The following is a 16769-nucleotide window of genomic DNA, read 5'->3' as shown; positions in this document are numbered from 1 at the left end:
TCTTTCCCCCTACCGATAGGAAATGCCACTTTTATCATGTACTAAATACTTTTATGAACTTGTGTATATTTCTGAGCTTTAGATTCTGTTCTTTTGATCTTTGTGGTTTTGCATTTTAGTTTGGGTTCTACAGTTTTAATAGTGTTTAACATAAGCAATCTTAGATCCTTCCATATAATTTTCTTTCTTCAAGATTTCTTAGCTATCTTTAACCTACCCATTCTTCCATGTGAACGTAAGACTAATTTGGTCAGATGTTAAAACATCTTTTTAAAATAAATTTTGATTGTCATAAATTCTATGTTAATGTGGAGAGAATTGAAGTCTTTACACTTTTGCAACTTTTGATCAAAGTACATAGTCTTATTCAAGACTTCTATTGTCCCTTAGTAAAGCACTGTCTGTTTTCATAGGATTTGAGTAGTTCTTAAGTTTTCCTTAGAGATTTTACAGTGTTGCTTATAATTATGCATTTGGTCTTTATTTTCCTTGTGTTTTCAGCTTATTATTGCTTGTATATAGAAAAACTATTTTTGTATATATACATATATAAATGTTTGTCTGTGTGCATGCACATGTATCTATATGCATATCTTCTAATAATTGGCCATCTTATCGACCTCAGTAAATTCTAGTAGTCTTTTAGCTGATTCCCTTAGATGTTCTAAACAGGCAATAATAGCATTTCTAATAATGAAAATAAAAACACTAGAATGTAGGAGTCTAACTTTCATTTCTTCTAGAACATCCCAATGTTATGTTGAATAATAACGGTAGAGCAGGTGCACTTCACTTCATTCCCGAATTTAGTTATTGACTCTTGTTTTTAACTTTTAATACAGTGTTGGCTATTGGTTTGTGGCAGATAGCCTTTATTGTGGCAAATAAGTGGTATTCTGTTCTACTTTTCAGGATCCTTTCCCATGGAATTTTTTGTAAAATGTCTTTTCATCTTTAATAATGGCAGTTTTTTCTGTTGAACCAGTGATGTAATTTACAGATCATGCCCATTCGTGGAAGCTCTGAAATTACTTGTCCTCCAAATTACTTGACTCAGGTCCTTTTTTTGTTTTTTTTTATTATGAAAGCTCCCCTCCCTTCCACCTATAGTATTTTTCTACAGTAAATTTTCTGATCAAGATTTTTACATCATAAGATAATATTAAAGATTTTTGTTTTTCCAGAAAATCTGCCATTTCTATATTGTAAATTTTATTAACGTAGATTCAAACGTTGCATATTCTTAAAATTAAAAATATCCTCAATATTTTTGGTTTTATCCTACTTCTCACTTTTAATTTGGTTTGATTGTTTTTTCTTTGGAACATGAGGTTAATTAGCAGTAAATCTATTTTATTTTTGGATTTTTATTGATTGACTTATTTATCGATTGGTGAAGATTGGCCCTGAGCTAACATCTGTTGCCAATCTTCCTCTATTTTGTAAGGGTTGCCACCACAGCATGGCTTGATGAGTGTGTAGGTCTGCACCTGGGATCCGAACCCGTGAACCCCGGGCTGCCGAAGCAGAGTGAGTGAACTTAACCACTATGCCACCCGGCTGGCCCCTGGATATTTTTAAGTACCACCTGTTGAAATATTTTTTATTTAAATTTTCGAATTCTTTCTATCATTATTTTTTGGTGCTTTGTCTTTGATTTGCTTTACTTAGATTTCTGTTTTCTCATTTCTTGAATTGACTGTTCTTTTAAGTTTTTCTTAATGATGGAAATATTTAAGGTATTTGCCTCCCAGTGTGGGTTGTCTCCACTTTGATATGGAATGTTCTCCTTGTCTTTATTGTCTCTATCTGCAATTGTATAATTTAGTATCTCAGACGCTAAACCTATTTAGAAGAGTACTTTTTAAATGTACACATTTATTTGCATTCTTTATGCTTTTGTTTATTAACGTGGGCTTTTATTGCTTTGTGGTCACAGAATACTGAGATGTAGTCAAGTTTCCTTTATGTCCCAATACATGATTAGTTTGTGTTCATGTCCCATGGGTCCCTCTATAGAAGACGCATGCTCTAATGATCAGGTTTATCTAGTCATCAGATCAGCCTTATTTATTATTTTATCCTCCTTCTATGCATCTTTATTAAATTTGCATCTGCTTACTTTTCCAAGGACTAAAAGCAATGGGTAGACTTCAGCATCGCTATTGCATGCCTCTCAGTCTCTGCTTGTTTTCCTTTATATATTTCCATGCTATGCTATCTTGGTGCATACAATTTTAGCTTTTCTTTGGAATATACTCCTTGTCAGTAGAAACGACACTCCTGTTTAATGCTTTAAATATTTAATTCTGATTGTATATTAACATTGTAACTCTTGCTTTTCAATGTGCATTTTCCTGGTATTCTTTTGCCTCAATCTTTTATTTTTTTTTAACTTTTATAGATTTCTTCTGGATAGCATAGAGGTCATTCTTAATTTATGACTCCAGCTAGGATTCTTTTGTTTCTTAAAAGAGAATTAGTATGTATCTTCAAAGTTGATATAATTGGTCTAATTTTTCTCATTTTTAAGTTCCTTTTCCTTTTATGATTGCTTGATGTTACCATCATTTTCCATTTTGTGGTATAATTTATTCTCTAACAATCTTCACGTTATACATTATGTTTAATTTTCTAGTTATTTTCTTCAATTTGAAAGAAAGGACCTATATTTCTGTCTGAACAATGTCACGAAGCTTACTGACCATACTTCCTCCTTGTGTAAGATGAGATTAACACATGTTTATATGGTTTGATTACGTGTTATAAACTATTTTAAAGCCAACTACGCCTTTTATTTATTTATTTTTTGGGGGGGAAGATTAGCCCTGAGCTAACATCTGCTGCCAATCCTCCTCTTTTTGCTGAGAAAGACTGGCCCTGAGCTAACATCCGTGCCCATCTTCCTCTACTTTATATGTGGGACGCCTACCACGGCATGGCGTGCCAAGCGGTGCCATGTCCGCACCCGGGATCCGAGCCAGGGAACCCCAGGCTGCCGAAGCGGAACGTGCGCACTTAACCACTGCGCCACCAGGCCGGCCCCTTCACTTTTTTGTTTTTTTTTAAAGATTTTATTTTTTTTTCGTTTTTCTCCCCAAAGCCCCCAGGTACATAGTTGTATATTCTTCGTTGTGGGTCCTTCTAGTTGTGGCATGTGGGACGCCGCCTTTTTCTTTTTTTTGATTAAATTTTTTGGTTGACTAGAGAACTTCTTCAAATGATGTTTTTATGAAGTACATTTTCTTATTGATCTTTTGCATCCAAGAATGCTGTTTTCATTTTTTAGCTCTCATACTTCAACAGAAAACTTGCTTAGTTTAGACTTCTTGTTGATCTAGACCCTTTGGCATCAGAGCTGTACAAACTCTATTTCTCCTGTTCTCTTTCTTCTGTTCTGTTTCTCCTGCTGTCAAACAGAAGTCTGAGGCCACCTTGATTTTTCTCTCGTCTTGGTGACCGGGTACCTGTATTTTTTCCTTCCTCATTTGATGCTAATGATCTTCCTACTTTGACCTCAAAATTCAAAAGTGTCATCAGAACATAAATAGATGACAGTTTTCATTAAGTTATATATGTATATCTACGTACATGTGTATGTCAGTTTTCATTAAATTTTTTTTCTTGTACAGAGTAAGGTTTTTTTTTGGGGTTTGGGAATCAGGGGTCTCTTCAGTTCAGAAAAGTTTTCTTACGTGATATCTTTACTAATTGCTTCTGTGGTATTTGTTCTGATTCCTTCAGGAACCACACCTGTCTCTACCTTGGCCTCCTCCCCTGTCTTCAATATCCATTATAATCTATCTTGTTTTGTCATCCTTCTTGTCATTTTGCTCTTCATTTTGGTATAGTTTTTTAAGTTTGTTCGTTACATTGCTGACTTGATTTTCCAGAGGACTGTCTTTCCTTTTCATTGGTCCTCATGCAGTTTTAAATTATACTTTTGGAAAGAGATAGTTGAAAAATTTCTAATTTTTCTCTAATTCAGTCAGTTTCTTTTTGTTTCATTCACTTGTGTCACCTTCTTTCATGTCTTGTTTCAGAGTCTGGGCTTTCTTTTCTTTTTTTTCAAAGCAGAAATCATATCTGTCTGAAGCTTGTCTCTGTTTCCAGTAGTAAATCTTTTTCAAGGTTATCTTCTTCCTCTGTTTCTTGGATGTTTTATGTTGTTTTGCCACCAAGTCTTTATAGGCCCAATGTCACATCCTTTTGGTTTACTCATCATTGAATGGTGAAAGGTCTAGGCTGGGCTGGAATTGGTTCTCAAATGATCCCTGTACTTTCTGTAAAGAGATCAGATTCCTTCTCTCAATTTGAAGTTGGAAGCTTGGTTCTTAAAAATTGGCCAAGCCAGGTGTGTGTTGCAGCAGCTGTACCAACTGTGAGGGAGCCGGAGCCATGGGAGTTTCTGTGGGAGTTCTTCTCCGCATGGTTCCTGCTTTGTGTTGGATGAAGCCACTGTCCATAAGGCAGTTCTCTGATTCTAGATTTCTCCCTCACCCCAGCTTCACTCCAAGCCCCCTGTGTAATGGTGACCGAATTCTTCTGGTCTTACAGCCCTGCTTTGTAGGGAACCGTCCTACAACCTGCTGGATAACCATGGGCATGGCGGTGCTTACGCTTGGTTCTCCTGTTCTCATGCCTTCTGAATGCCAGTGATCTGGAACCCAGACAGTATCTTTGTTTCCTAGCCAGCCCTCACAGCCAGCCTTCCCTCCTCTAGTTTAGGACAATTACTTAGTAGTTTTCTCTCAGGGTTTTGTCTTGTTTTCTTCTCACAATGCTGCACTTTTTCAAGGAGAACCACAAGTCACATATCTGAATCGGCCTTTTATGTTAGGCTTTCTATGTCCTATCTAGCAAAAATGTCTAATGATGCTGGTGTATGTCAGGTGCCCCTCTCTGTTTTCCGGCACTGGTGCATATTTTCCCCTGTATTCACATTCTTTTTACTGATGTTGAAATTGATGATGTGCTGTAAAGGCAGAGAGAGTGGGGTGAGGGAAGACTTCTGGAATTAGAAAATCTGCTATTCAAAGATCTAAATTTCCCAAATACAAACTAGATGACTGTGAATTTTACAAAACGTTGATGGGGTTCTCCTAAATAATGAACTCCCCAGGACATTCGGCACGTAATTTATAAAAGTTAGGCTTACACATAAATTGTCAGACGCACAGCCTTTGTATAGAGGAAGCCACACCTGTATCTCTGTAGCGGTCCCCAGGAGTGTCATCCTGCATGGTCCAATTAGATATAGAAGAACACCCGAGTTGCAGCCAGTCACCTCGCCTGCAATCATCTTTATGATTCAGAGTGGTGCCCGTTTCACCCTTTGCACTTTTCCTGGTGGAGTTTGGCAGCTGAACTCTGGTTTTTCAGCCTAGCAGATAATTGCTTCAGCCCGGAAGCTTGGGCGATCCTTGCAGGCCCTCTCCTACTAAGGGAGAGCAAGAATGCCAACATGTTTTAAAGAAACAAAGAACAATAGTGTCACACGTCGTTGAATAAGAGTCAAAAAATGGTTCTCTCCACATGTAACGCAATGTAGTCAGAAGCTACAAAATAGAAACAAAGTGCCCAAGAGCAGAGAGTGGGCCAGGGGCTTGGCTTAGTGGATCCAGAGGAGCTTAATTCATTGACTTGCATTTTCTCCCCTTTTACCAGTCAAGTTTAATTATTGTCAACAAAGGTGACTCAGAAAAAGAGAGAGAGAGAGAGAGAGTGTGTGTGTGTGCGTGTGTGTGTGAAAGAGAGAGAGAGAAGAGAGAGGTAGATAGATCTGGCTTGCTCGTTTGCTTACTGGAACATTCAGGTCACAGACAGTTCTAGAAGAGAGGGAGGGCAACATTGCTGGGGCTGTGTGGAACAGGCCTGGTCTAATATTCAGGCTTGCAGGCAGAGTCAGTGGCTCTTAGTGAAATCTCACTGCGCACGTAGCAGTTTCAGCTAGAGATTCATTTATAGCATGACACAAACTCCTGATTTTTTTCCCTATGAGACTTTAATCTCTCATTTACTGATAAAATTATTTATGGGGAGGGGATGTGATAAGAAGACAGATGTAGAAACTGGTGGGTTCACCAGGGATCAATTGAGGAACCTTTATCTACAGACTGGGCAGCTGCCTTCTCCTCTGTTGCCTTGGGCATTGCAGACCAGCTTATGGGTACCCAAAAGGATGTACTGTGAGCTGCAATCCTGTGGTGGACCACATTAGGATCTGTGATGGATTTCCTAGAGATTTTGGATGCGAAAAATGAGCAAGGAGCCATCATCAGGGATCAAGAAGGAATGATTTTGGGATACCCTTGATCTGTGGTATCCTTGTTTTCTCCTAACACGTTTTGATGTAAAGCAAGAGGTGGTTCTTAACGATTGACCGTGGTTGCCTGTGTTTTGATATTTGACATGCCAGGTGGAAGCAGACTGGGTGAGATCTTACAGCGCTCCCTTAGATTTCCCACCCCAGACACTGGCATTCTATTTTGAAATTAGACATGAATATGACACTGACTCTTTGGAACAGGCTTTCCAAAACTGTTTATGAAATAACATATACTTGGCCTTGGAAAGACCTGTCACCATCCAGGTACACACCACGTGTGTTTAAAGATGAAGCTTTCTTCAGCTGCCCTATGCAAGGAGTCTATAGTAAAGAAATACTGATTGAATATTGATTGAGCATATGTACTGTGCTATTCTTAATATGTGTATTCTTAATAGATCATTTCATCTAATCCCACAAATCTTTGAATAAGTATCATCATCATGCGCATTTTATGGTTAAGGGGATATAGATTTGGAGAGTTTCTATAACTTGTCCCAGGCCACGTAGCTATTAAGCTTTGAGGCTCATCCTGAGGTCTCTGTCTAGTAACCTTCGTTTTTTCTACTGTACCCTATTGACTCTCCTATCGATTTTCTTACAGAGAAAGAGGCTGTAAGTTTTTCTAAAGATATATTATCCAGAAGTCGCCTAACTGAGAGCTCCAGCATCTCTGTGCCTGCACTTATCTTCCCCCAAGCATCATACGTGTTTCCCATGCTCCTTGAATAATTATGAATCAGACCAAACGGTCTTGCAAACTGATGGGGAAGGGACTGTGTCGCTGCAGGGCTGTCTAAGCGCATAGCATCTTAAGGGCAGCCCTGGAGCAGTGCAGGGATCAGGAGCAGCCCTGTTGCATCCCCAGCTCTGCTCTAAACTAGTTCTCTTGTGGCCTTGGGAAAGCCATACGCTCTCTAAGCCTCAGTTTCTCCATCTGTGAAATGAAAGGGTTACAGTAAGCGATCTCCTTAACCTCCATTCCAGCTCCCAGATGGTGCACTCATAGGCATCAGATAATAAGAAGCCTGAACATATGAAACAATGTAGTGTTGTCACAAAATGTAATGTACACGAGTGAGTTAATTGAACACATAGTTCATGATACGTTTCATTGATATTATGCTGCCTGGCAATTAGGCATTAGTGGAAGCAGTTCACATAAATGACTATAATTTGTATTACTTTTACACAATTAAAACAATTTTTATCATTTTTCACTCCTTGATTTGTTTTCCAATTTGTATAATTAGTGTGGTTTTCTTTCTCCTGATCTGATATATAAGAGGATGCATACCTGTGCATGGATGTAATTCACATATTATAAGATGTAGACATCCTGGGTCCCACCTCTAACCATTGGGCTCCCTGTATCCTCCTCTTCTAAAACCCAAGTGTGATGCATTTTCTTTATTCCACTATTCTTTGTCTCTTTTTATTGAGGGTTTCTTGAGAAGCACTTGCATCTGCTCCCCATCGTCTTCTCCCCACGTTCAGACCTGGTTAAAGGGCTCTCACCAGTCTCCCCTTCGCAAGGCCTTATCCCAGGAGAGGACCACACAGGGAGACCCCTGGTTCATGGATTCGGCTTCCATGGCCCTTCCCACGGGGTCCTGTTCTTCTAGAGGAGATTATGCCTCCTAATGCCAACCTGGAAAATCCTGGCCAAGGCACAGGGACCAATGGGACTCAGCCCATGTCCCTCATGCCACTGCTGTTGTGACAGCGAGAGCTCCCAAGGCGCTGCCTGCCGGTATCCCGTGCACTGCCTTCTGTGCACCTTGCCTGTGGGTGCTCGCCCTGCCCTCACCTCTGCTGCCGCCTGGTTGTTTCTTTCCCTTCACTCTGCAGCCTTCCCTCTCCGTGCCTCACCTCCTTCCTCCCGCCTGTCCTGGTGAAGCCTCCCCGTTCTGTTGTGGTTGTGTCCTCTCCCGCCTCTCTAAACCTCTGCCAGAGTGTTTCTATTGGATTTGTAAAATTCAGCTCAGACCTCCTAATGAAGCTTCAGACAAGGCTAGTGCTTCGGTGACATGGAACCTCTCTCCCTGCTGGGTCACCTGCTCATCTCAAAACATGCCTTTCCTTGTGGAAATTTATTTTAAATTAGGTTTTGGCTGCCAGGGGCTCAAGGCTGTGTAAACTCAACTGTGGGGCTGTTGAAGGTTCCCGCATGAGAATTCTACTACAGGATGGAGGGTGGGGACTGGGAAGCAGAGGTGGCACAGTGAGGAATGGTGTTGCACCCCCACTGTCTGGGCTTCCTGGGCCAGGGGCATGGGGAGGAGATGAGTGGGAAAGGGTTTAGATGCTCTCAGGCAGGAAAAGAGCCAGAGAAAAAGAGAATGGTAACTGAGAGAAAAACTAATCTCAGACCTGCCTTTAGGGGGCGCCTGGCTCCAGGGCCCGAGGCCACAAGCTCTCTGAAACTGACAAGAATCAGGCTCTTGCCGTTTTTCGCGATTCTAGGTAACTGGCCTTCAGCAGATGTGGCTGGGTGAACCCAGAGATGCACTTAAGGACACTTGGGAACCACTGTGTTCTTTCTGAGGGTAGTATAGTCTTTAAGATAGCAAGGTGCCAGCCACTTTATATTCATTATCTCATAATGATTATATTATATCATGTTACATTATATTGTAATAATTCCTACTTTACAAATGCGTAATGAAGGCTCAGTGACAGAGTTTGCCCAAGGTCACAGTGGAGTATGACTCCAGCTTGTGATTTCAGCATACTTCCATCGTTATGGCAGGCCTTCAAGGTGAAGCAGAATAAGCTTTTAAAAATAAGGGGCGTTACCTTAACCTGTCTCCCAATTCAGAATGTTGGCTGCTGGCTGATGCTGGAATTTAAAGGAAAGTAAAGCTTTTGAGTCTTTAATTTAAAGATGAAAAGGTTTAAAGGACACATATTTTTTAGGAGGCAAAACAACGATCGGACTATATTCCTATCGCAACAATATAACATTTCGCTGGTGTTAATGTTGACAAGGTAGAGGTGGAAAAGAATTACAGAACAGAAAGCCCTGGGGCAAACAGAGGAGCCACCTGAGGGGACAAAAGGAGAAGGATCCAGTAGAGGAACTTTACCTATGAACTTCACCTACTCTATGATTCAGATCAGGACAGCTTTGCGTCACTTTCCTCTGGCATCAGAAAAATAGATGTTGGGGCCAGTGCATTGCTTATGCTTAGCTCTCAAAGGACAGCTTAGTGGTGGGTAGTATTAATTCTCTGGGCATGGATTTTGAAAACTTTAAGATTTCCGATTTGAGAACCCTCACTCTGAAAGCGGGAGAATTTTCTCCTTGCAAAATAGATTCCACTTGCAAAACCTCTTGTGGTTGTATTTCTCCTCTGAGTTATTGAAACAAATAGATTTTAAATGTCTGGCCGGCTCGTGGATTGCATCCTGGTAGAAGGTCAGAACGGAAAAAGATGGGTGTTAGCTGTGTTGCTGGAAGAATAAACTTGAGTGCCCTGGGGAGCCGTGGGCTCCGTCTCTCCTTCAGTATCCTGCAGGAACATTTTTCCCTACTCTTGGTATGATATCAATATGAGCACTGAGTGATTTGCTCGATGTGCCTCCTTAGAGCAAAATTTATAATGTTAACAAATTAGTATTATATTAATATTAGGAATTTCGTTTTCAGGTTTAGCGTTTTGATGGGGTTTTTTTCTTTTCTTTTCTTTTCCTGTTTTTGGACTCCTGTATAATTTCAGGAACAAGCCCGGCTTTGTGTTGCTTCCTTAATCTTACCTCACCTGGCCTAGATAACATGCATTCCAGGTTGCATTGAGTTTGTGGTGAGACAGCTAAGCAACAGGCCCTGACAGCTGGGTTATTTTCTAAGAATCAAAGGACATGATTGCAGTTTCCAGGTCTGGCTTTGGACTGCTGGGTGAGAGCTGACGTTTAACTCGTCTCAGCCTGTGCACTTGGGGATGACTAAAGTTGTTGCCTGATTCATACCTTACAGGTGATTAAACTTGTAAAGTATTTTCAGGCCTTTTCTTTCATTCATTTATTCAAACAAACATTTGTTGTTGAATGAATGGTGACTTTGATTTTAAAACACTATACAGACCTAAAACACTGGCAGCTTGTAGATAGCAATTTTTTTATTTGCTCTCTTAAAGGAATTGCATTACCAAATCCTCATGAATCTTGAACCTCAGGAAGAATAATCCTTCCCTTTGTTGGAGTTTTAAATTTAGAATAATCAAACAATAGTGAAGCATACTGTTTCAAAGCATCCCTTTTAGGTTACCCATTTATTATACACTGCTTTTAAGAAGAGATGAATTTGATTAGCATTGAACATTTAGTCGGTATTTTTGCATAGCTAATACCAGGGAGAAATTTTCCAAAAGTTGTACCCGTGTTTAATATTATTATATAGTCAACTTTTAATTATCTGTGCTGATGGAATACAGTCAGTGATGTGTATACTCCCAAATCATTTCCTTTCGCTTACGTGTGCGATGCTTTCATTTACTTTCCATTACGGTTTTGCTCAGACTAGTATTGAAATTGTGCCGCATTTTTTGTGCACACAGCTCATCACAGAAAGGAAGGAGGGAATGGCCCAAAAGTATACCAGGGGGTTAGGGTAAGTTCAACTGGGATTTTCAGATTTATTACAGATAATACACAGAATGAATGATCCCAAGATTATTAACCTTGATTACTAAATAGAAAGCAATGGCTGATAATTCGCTGCATAAGAAAAACACAATAAACCATTCACAAGATTTCCATGTATGTGTCTTATTGTTTCCCGGTTTTGCATTTTGAAAATTTCTAGAAGTGAATCTGCTTAAGTCACAGTCCAGTAACACTACAGCAGTAAATGCTGTCAGATTAGTGATCTCCAAAATGTGTTCTGCACGTCACTGGTGCTCCACGTAGGTCTTTCGGGGGAACAGAAGGGCTGATGTCTTGACCTATTAATGTGTCTAAATAGTGTCACTGTTCCTTATGTTGGCTGTTACTGTTTATTATTAAAACTACCTCTCTCCTTCCTATTCATTCGGGTTAAGCTTGTTTTTTATGGGCAGCAATCATGAAAGGCAATTTTTGGAGAGTTTATCTTCTGTGTCGCGGCCTTTTGGATTTCGGAAGTCTTCCCAACCTAAAAATATATTTCTGCATCGGCTTGCTCTAGAGTCCCTCCCCTCCTGCCACTGTTAGGCCTCTCTGTGTGGTTCTTTCACTTGAGTGATTGGTGAGGTTGCAAGGTTCATGCCTTGAAGGCAACGATGGCTGGCTCTTCAGAGTGAGGTAAGGGAGAATCCTTAAGTGTGGAGGTGTGGATGCTTAGGAAAAGACAGGATGTTCAGCTACACAGTTTGGTGTGAAGCCAGTCTTTGGTAAGTCACTAGGAAGGTCTCCAGCCACTGACCAGCCCTTTGGGTCAGTGGGGTCTGATTGGCATCATTGGGCTTCAGCAAGTTAGAAGCTGCCCTTAGTCTCTTCTGCTGACTTGCCTGCCTGCCACCTGTCATAGCTTCACCTGTTCCCTCTCCCTTGCAGGTGACCCTGTAGTACAGCTGTTCACATGCGCCCCCACACCTCATCTGCCCAGCTGGACACCAAGCAAGGGGGAGTCTTGGGAGGGGTGAGGCATGGCTCCTTGGTGGAGGCAAGTTTCTAATTTCACAGTCTTGCCAGCCAGTCAGCATTGCAGATACATGTCAGCCTGCAGCCACCAGGTGCCCTGGAGCAGAGGTGACCTCACCACATTTGTGAAACAGATTCTGTCACCGGGTCCCAGGTGCCCTTTTCTTCTGCTGTCCCCCTCCTTGCTGACCTTCTTGTCATTTCCACATCAGGAAGCCAGCGTCTTCACATTATCCTCACTTGTTCCTCTATTAGGACGTGCTCTGTAAAAAACGAGAGGAAGAGACTGGTGTCCAAATGTCTGCTATGTGTGTTGTCTGGACCACATACCTTTATATACGTAATTGAACTTCAGCTTTGCACCAGCCTTCTGAGACAGATACTTGTCTCATTTCACAACTGACGAACTTGAGAGTCAAGCCAATAAATGACTTCCCCAAACTTACAGAGCTAGAAGTGGCAAAGCTAGGATTAATACTCAACTGTGATTCAAGACCTGTTCTCTTTCCATATGTATGTGTATATATTTCTTTTTTTGGATATCTGGATATTCCACTTCCAAGGTAGCATATTATTCTGAAATTTAAAGATACAGAATCTTTAAGCCAAAGGAAAGACTCTAATTATGGAGTTTCAGGTATCAGAGAGTTGTTGGAGGGCTGTGATCTTAAAACCATACCCCCTTGGCAGCCAGCCCCTGCAAGGTGTGACAGGCTATGTACCGTGCATCAAAGCACTGTTCTAAATTGACTCTGCTTCTTTTACTTAATCCCAGACTGCTTGCTTCTATTTCCAGCACAATTTAGAACTCAGCTGCTTCTCTTTGTTGTCCCTGGCCAGAGATGTGTGCTTTCCTGGTTTCCTAATAAACTTTAACTCGTGTTGGGAGCCCAAATATTTTACTGCCAGGCTTCTCTCTCATCATGGATTTGGCAGCGCTACCCTTAGGAATATGCTTTCCCTTACATCGAAAATAGCTTTATGAACTGCTTATCAAGGGGCCAGCAGCGTCTTCGAACATGAGACATTCTTCCCAAAGAAACGTTTTCCTGCACTGCTGCCACAATTGTGACCAGCAAAAGGTGCGGTTCACACATGCCAGGCAGGGTGAAGCACATCCGTCTTATACCTTGGAGACGCGCCACTGACGAAGTTCCCTTACAAAGCCCAAAGGAATTTTCCTCCTTCCACCGGAGGTGTTCATAACCTCTAATTTGCTCACCATGCCTCTTGTAGAAAGGAGTAAGGAGCTCAAGCCGCTGGCAGGCTGCCGCGGAGCCGCTGCGGGCTCGTGTCCCAGAGCGGTGGCACTCCCCTGTGGGCGCTGGGATGCAGATGGCAGAGGAGGCGGGATGCCGGTGGAGCAGCGGCCAGTGGTCCCTCCCTCCGCCCAGCGCCCTGGAGGTGTGCGTCTTAGCCTACGGGACAGCCAATCAGGGAGCGGGAAGGCGGGCCGCGTGGCAGTCAGGACAGGAGAGGAGGAGCCGAGATGAACGTGTGGGTGGGTGGTCCAGCTTGTTGGAACAGCTCCTTTGCAAGATCTTATAATAAACGTTTAGCTTTTTTTGTACTGTGTGCCTGACATTGGAGAGCATAGCCCTTGCTGAAGGTTTGTCCTCATACCTGTTCTGCCTTGGAAAAGGGCTCCCCTTTGTGCCGCTGTAGAATTTGATGCAGCCCCCACCTGGTGCTTTGGGCATGGAAATGGGTTCTGACCTCATTTCCCATAGGAGTTTAAAGGGATGGGGGGAGGACTAATTAGTCCCTCATTAAGCACGTACAATGAAGTACAGTAGTTCTTCTGAAAAGATAATCTAGTCGCTGAATAAAAAGCCAGGCACACTTATAACATCGGAATACAAAGTCGTTTTAAATAAAAGCTTTTTGTAGTTGTGTAAAATGACTATATTTTAATAGGATCTTTACATAGCAGTGTTACAAAGGGATCCTTTAAAATGTGATGCTTTTAAAATTTTTGCCAGTCTTGAAAGCTGTCATCATCTGGAGTTTTCACCTGAGGTTACAGACAGTTTTTTTTCCCCATCGTATTTGTGGGCATCCAGTACCAGACACTAAATATCAAAGTAGGGTTGCTGTGTTTACCATGATCTTAGTAGAAAATAAACCAGAGTTGGAGAGCTTTGACCAAGAAGGAAAGGTTTGCTCTCTTAACACTGCCTGGCTGGGTTCCAGCTTACTGGCCTAAAAAGAGAAGGTACCACCAGTGTAATTAAAACAAAGCCCCTTGGCTGTACCTAATTAAAACAGTGCGAGAATCTAATAAGAAGCATAAGACTTCACTAATAGATGCCCAAAAAACTCAAATAAATGACTTAACAGGCACTCATAACATATACTTGTTTGTTTTGCTTTTTAGCACATCCAGTTTTTCAGAGACATCCAGTGTATAGGTGAAGGCCTCCAATTCTTCATCTCCCTTCAGTGCCTGCTCTTCAGACATTTCTCTGCTTGTTGGGGTTAACCAGTAAGAAAGACCAGGATGGAGAAAGAATGGGAAAACATGGTCAGGGTAATTTAAAATTCAGATAGTGGTTACTACCAATAATAAATGCCTGTAGGGAACAAAGTTGAAATTGTTGCACAGTACTGGCCCAAATTGGCTTTTCATAGATCGTTGCCTTGGTCTCCATTCGTGTTAGTTAAAGAAGGTAGACTAGTTGCACTCCCAGTTAACTACATTGTCTGCTGTAGTGTTATCCTGTCACTCGATACTGTTCTAGCAATGAGAGGTTCTGTTCAGTGTGTTCTTCGAGTCTCCTCCTGCCTCTCCTCATGTTCTTTATTTGCTAAATCTACACTCAGACCCAGCCAGGTCTGTAGATTGGCGGGGCAGGGGGTGGAGGTGGGGGGGCCGGAGGATATAGGACTGGCTGACTTGAGCTCAAACTTTGAGCCGGAGTAAAGGTTCCGTAGCCTCAAGCTCTGACCTTGGGCTTTTGGGGAGGGAAGAAGCATTTTCCTCGAAGCCTGTCAAAACCTAATTACAAAAGTTTTTTTATTTTGCTCTTCTAAAATAAAAGCTACTAAGGCTTTTCTTCGTCTGTTTCAGTTATCTATTTCTCTATTTCTCTCTAGTATTGAAGGAAATAAAGAGTTCTCTCAATTTGCCATAGTTTTGTGTATTTTAAGTTTGTACATGACATCCTGTTCCAAGCGGGCAGTTTTGATCCCTGGGACCTAATATATTCTAGAGCATTCTTTGATACCTTTGGTAGCCACCTGGCTAAGAATCGAATGTTTGGGAAATAAAGCCATGAGGAGCCTTGAAATTATTTATCCTCAGTCCAGTCCAAGTAGTTAGTTAATGCCGCATTTGAAAAAAAGATAAACATATCTTAGGAAGGAGCTCTCATTTGTTTAGTGAGGAACAAAGTATAAACTCACCAGTGTGACAGAGAGGTCTAGGACATTTATTCCTTTATGGATGTTCATAACTCAGCCTATAAAATAAAAACACCAGCTTTAGATCAAACAGATCTCCTTCTTGATTTTTAAACGATTTAACAGTTTACAAAAATGATGGGGTGCCCTGCTGGTAGGAGTGTAGATTGGCATGGCTATTTGGGAAAATAATTTGGTACTATTATGTAAGAGCAAATATTCATTTACCCCGTGACCCAGCCATCCATTCCGAGGCAGTACCCCAGAGAAATTCTGCTTATGTATATTGTTTCTAATGGAAACAGCATTGTTTCTTAAATAAAAAAACAAAAACACTAAAAACTAAAAATTAAGAAAACCCATCAGCAGAAGAATATTGAAGAATTCACACAAGGGAATATTATACAGCAGAGAAAATGAATGAGCTACAGCTACTTGTGACAATATAGTTAAATCTTAGAAACAACATTGTGTGAAGAAAACTAGCCACAGAAGACTACATACAATATGATAGAATTATTTATAAAGTTCAAAATCAAATAAAATTAACGTATATGTTAGGGAATAATACATAAAAATTCAGGATTGTGGTTACCTCTGGAGAAGAGGCAGGGGAGAGCTTAGGGAAGTAACAAATAGGTAGGTGCATCAGTACTAGCAATGTCTTAAGTAGCATGGTAGGTTTATGGGTGTTCATTTTATTGTTATGCCTTGTAGATCATATACATGTTGCATACATTCTTTTGGAGGTTTCAGTTTGCATAACACAATGTTTTTTAGATTTAAAATTTTTTTCCCAGTTTTGTTGAGATATAATTGACGTGTAGCACATAAGTTTAAGGTGTACAATACAATGATTTGACTTACATATATTGTGAAATGATTACCACAATCAGTTTAGTTAACATCCATCATCCCATTAGATACAAAAAAAAGAAAAGAAAAAGATTTTTTCCTTGTGATAACTCTTAGAATTTACTCTCTTAACGACTTACATATATATCATATAGCAGTGTTAACTATAGTCGTCATGTTGTACATTACATTTTAAAAATATTTTTGGGGCCATGCTGTGGCGGTATCCCACATAGAAGAACTGGAATGACTTACAACTGGGATATACAACTATGTACTGGGCCTTTGGGGAGAAAAAAAGAAGAGGCAGATTGGCAGTAGATGGTAGCTCAGGGCGAATGTTCCTCACCAAAAAAAAAAAAAAATCCCCAAATGTTTTAAGGTGATAATGTAAGCCAGAATTTTCCCTTGTTGCTCCCACATTCTACCTATATCCTGTTGTAGTCCTCTTCATAGTCTTCAGTGTCGTGGCATCATGCAGGAGTGGTTAGAAGGTGCAGTCTGGCAGTGAAATCCCAGGGGTCATTGGGTGGCTGAGGATCTAGGGTGAGGCTGACAATAC

General features: G+C 40.9%; 1 protein-coding gene and 1 long non-coding RNA gene across 13 annotated transcripts in view; one reads left to right on the top strand and one right to left on the bottom strand.

The window, feature by feature from the left end:
• The window catches only part of ATXN1 (ataxin 1), a 384333-nt gene that overhangs the window by 123716 nt on the left and 243848 nt on the right, over positions 1 to 16769 (top strand). The gene's annotated exons all lie outside the window — the stretch shown is intronic.
• Positions 11074 to 13360, bottom strand: LOC139077413 (uncharacterized). The gene is made up of 2 exons (XR_011529912.1): positions 13173 to 13360; positions 11074 to 12213 (listed from the first exon to the last, which is right to left on the bottom strand). It is a non-coding gene; the product is annotated as an uncharacterized lncRNA (long non-coding RNA).

The sequence above is a fragment of the Equus przewalskii genome, chromosome 19, assembly GCF_037783145.1.
Source record: "Equus przewalskii isolate Varuska chromosome 19, EquPr2, whole genome shotgun sequence".
NCBI lineage: Eukaryota > Metazoa > Chordata > Mammalia > Perissodactyla > Equidae > Equus > Equus przewalskii.
Note: the sequence above shows the minus strand (reverse complement) of the source record. Positions and strands in the feature narration are given on the sequence as shown.